The sequence below is a fragment of the Poecilia reticulata genome, unplaced genomic scaffold (assembly GCF_000633615.1).
Source record: "Poecilia reticulata strain Guanapo unplaced genomic scaffold, Guppy_female_1.0+MT scaffold_1093, whole genome shotgun sequence".
Taxonomy (NCBI): Eukaryota; Metazoa; Chordata; class Actinopteri; order Cyprinodontiformes; family Poeciliidae; genus Poecilia; species Poecilia reticulata.
In genome coordinates this window covers 494-4,423 of record NW_007615832.1, presented here as the reverse complement: position 1 = coordinate 4,423, position 3,930 = coordinate 494, and the positions used below count along the sequence as shown (strand labels likewise).

Below are 3,930 nucleotides of genomic sequence, written 5' to 3'. Positions count from 1 at the left end.
CTCTCGCCCGGAACGTTAGCTGGAGATAGGCACCGGCAACCCTCTCGACCCCACTAGGGACAAGGGTGTAAAGAAAATGGATGGATGTGTGGCACCCGAGTGGTGTACCAAATAAATAACTGCAGGGATTGTGGACAGTTTCACAACGAACCCATAAAAGTTACAATAATTTATTTAGAAGACAAATAATCTAAAGACAAGGAGGTGCAGGCAGTCCTTGACAATAAGTCAATAAGCACATCTGTAATTGTCTTAGCTGGGCAAGGAAGAAAGGGCGCGGTCCTCCACCACTCTCAACCCCTTCTTGGCACGATCCGGTTAAATCCTCCAGTTCCTGGCGAACCTCGTCAATGATCCAGCCGCCCGCTCCTCTACGGCGACCAGTCCCCCCGTCTAGTCCACCGGTCCGCATACACCGTCCTTCAGCTCCAACAACGTGATCACCCCAAGTCCGTCTGCTCCTTTTCTAGCTGCGTATTGCCTTCTTCTGTCCTTCCCAGTCTCCATGCTACTTAAGCAGATTCATAGCACCTGCCCCAGTGTAGTGGGCCTCTCCAGGTATCCGGGCACGTGACCTCAAAAATAACCAATCAGAAAACATGCAAAACAGTAACTCAAAGGTTTAACTCAACTAAACCCAAGAAAGTACATAACTTCAAAATATAACAAGCAATCAAAAGACAATATAAGAAACACAGATGGTTTTCCTTTTTTTGGAGTTCTGAGGCCACATTACCACACATGGATGGAAATGAAAACCGAGGCCACATTACCACACATGGATGGAAATTGTTTAACATTTAAATTTAAGATTTTAAGGAGCTGGGCAAGTTTGCTTTGTAAGAGTTCAAAGAACAATATTTGTAGTTAGATTTGTTACCACAACCACAATCGGATGCTGTCAGTTAAATCTTTGAGTTTCAGCTCTGTTTGTTTACAAATACATCTTAGTAAACTACAATTATAACTGACTGCTCCGTCAATTCTGGGTTTCAGAAGACGTAGTATCGATGTCACCAATGCACATCGAGGGTCAGACGTAAATACAGCCCATTTATTTCTGTTGATCCAGCATCAAAATGCCTCAAGTCTGAGTCTTGTACGGTTGTTCCAACCGTTCTAATAGAGAGAAAGATAAACGTTAATTTCGTGTTTCGAAGGTAGTTGGTCACAAGGGAGTTCATTTTAAAAAATGTACCAAAAAAAAGGGGATAAGGGGATCAACAATCTGCCTTGTATGTCGAAATGGGATCCAACCGACCCCACACACGTCAAATCTGTATCATTTTCCATAGACCTCTACGTTTGCTTCAGTCCTCGCACGTACAATGGCTAAAACAGGAGGTACAGAACCTAACAGTACTAGTTTGCAGCGCCCACTTTCTAACGGGCAACAMTCGCATCGTTTAAATTGTATCTTCAGATGTTTTATGGGACAGTTACTTAGAAAGACACGCATTCATATGTAAGGTAAGATATATTTTTATGTCCTGGCATGGTTGTCCTCAGAGTGCTAACCGTTGTTAGCAGGTAGAAAATATAACGTTTATTCAGTGGGGTTTTCATGCTAAAGAATAAAAAAATAAAAGCTAAATAAATTAAATATAACATACCGAGTCATACAGTCACCATGAGCTGTGACTATTCCCCCATACGCTTCGTGTCTGGACACTATGCATGTCCAGACATGGACATGGGGTTTCTGTAGATCGGAGCAATCGTTGACCTACATTGGACCTGAATCCAGCTTCCTASAACGACTCAACATTAACGTACAACTCCAGCATCAATTTGGGTTTACAGAAGCTAAATTAATGAGATCAAAGCTCATAGAAATAACATGGGTTAGATCGTAGTTAGCGGTAGTATTGTTATCAGACTGATTGCTTAAAATAGCATAATTTTAACCCCTATGTCTAGAAATGGGGTCCAACTGACGAACCAYACGTAAAACTTGTATTATTTGCCTCAGTCCTCACACGCACAAGGGTTAAGTGTGCTACAAACAAGTCCACGGCAATTTAATGCTTCTTCAAATGCTAATTGCTTGACCCAACTTCAAACTAAATGATTGTATTCTCCAGGCTGATGAAAGCTTTCTTCTTGCTTGTTGTACATGAGGTCTGCAGCTCCAGTTAGTTATGTGGATCGCATCGATGCGGTTAAATCCTCAATATTATAAGAGAAGTCTTTTTTTACCGAGATAATACGGATTATGTGTTGAATATACGCGTATTTTTTCGAGATGCTTTCACTGTTCCAACCTATTTAGGGCATTAGCATACTCKTAATCTATTTTACTTTTTTTAACTGTGGAAATCCCCTTCTGGCCCTCCGTCTGAATTTCGCGGGTCATCCGGGTCACGTGACTGAAAACCAGACGATGTAGCACCCACGTCACTCCTTAACGTGCTAGTAGTTTAAATAAATTTCAACTAAAGACCGTTCGTGGCCAGACACGAAGCATGTGGGGGGATATAACAGCTCATGGTGACTATATGGCTGGATAGGTTATATTTACTTTAGTTAGCTTTATTTTTTATTTTTTAGCATGAAAGTCTCACTGAATAAACATATTTTCTGTCCGTGACTTGGCACTGAGCTAGCTGCTGGCAACATTAGCACTCCGAGGACAACCACACAACGGAATAAAAATAATATATCTTACCTTACATATGAATGCTTGCCTGTCTAAGTAACTGTCCAATAAAATATCTAAAAATACAATTTAAATGGTCCGATTGTTTCCTGTTAGAAAGTGGTCACTGTAAACTCTAGCATTGTTGTCCGCACCGTCTGTCCTCAAACTTRTATATAAAAAATATTACAAATAATGTCATATTTTTATGACATCTACTTTATTAAAAGTAGATGAGCTCAAAGCTATGTTGGTTTTCAGGTCCATCACCTTGTTTCTAAAGAAGCTGAGGAACATATTKCAGTCATCATTTGAGGTCAATAAAATTGATGTGCTGGAAGAGAAACAATACTGCTGATAATATTAAATAACACTTTTGGGCTATTTCTGCTTTGGTGAATAATATTGCTAAAATAAGATGATCTGGCATCAGTTCTGATTGATGCCAGATCCGTATTATCTGTAAAAAAGTCTTATAATCTCGAGGATTTACCCACTGACAACGGACTAATCTGTGTTATTTCTATGAGTTTGGATCTCCTGGTAAATAATTTATTTATCTTCTGTAAACCCAAATTCATGCTGGAGTTGTACGTTAATGTTGAGTCCTTGTAGGACGCAATATTCACACCGAATAGTTGACCTATTCACAGAAACCCAGTGTTCGTGTCTGTTCGTGGTCAGACACGAACCATATGGAGAAATAGTCACAGTTCACTGTGACTGTAAGGCTGCATMGGATATATTTATTAGCTTTTTTTTTTAAGTATAAAAGTCCCACTGAATAAACATTGATTGAACTGCACCACTAGTTCCTGCTGGCAGGGGTAATTTGTAGTTTCTTTATTTAGGTAAGTTTTGTATTTTAGTAAATATTAGTATTCAAGGTTTAATAGTTTTGATTTTCATTTTTGAGTCTTTAGTTTAGCCAAACTTAGCCTTACTGTTATTTCTTTTTGTGTTATTTGGTATTGTATTTTAGTTACCCCTATTGTGTCTTAATTGGTCTGATCAGCTAATATTTGTAATTTGTCCTCTGTGTCATTTGTTAGGTCAGTTATGTTTGTTTGTGCAGCAAGTTTGTTTACATCTGTAAGACCTGAGTGAAGCTGACACCTACCCCACGTAAAAAATTCCAGCAAATAGCCTGAGTGGCTAGTGCTCGTTTGTGCCATTAAAATTTTGGTTTGTGCTGGTTTGGTTTCTGAGATATTGAAAATTATTATTTTTGGTCATCCAGAGGTCACCATCCTCCCATATTGCTCCAAAACAAACCAAAGTGAGCTACTTCG

General features: G+C 39.4%; 1 long non-coding RNA gene across 1 annotated transcript; it reads right to left on the bottom strand.

Moving 5' to 3' along the window:
- Window positions 1-156: 156 nt before the first annotated feature.
- Window positions 157-3,362, bottom strand: LOC103461338 (uncharacterized). Its single transcript, XR_533098.2, has 2 exons — window positions 1,614-3,362; window positions 157-575 (listed from the first exon to the last, which is right to left on the bottom strand). It is a non-coding gene; the product is annotated as an uncharacterized LOC103461338 (long non-coding RNA).
- Window positions 3,363-3,930: the final 568 nt, after the last annotated feature.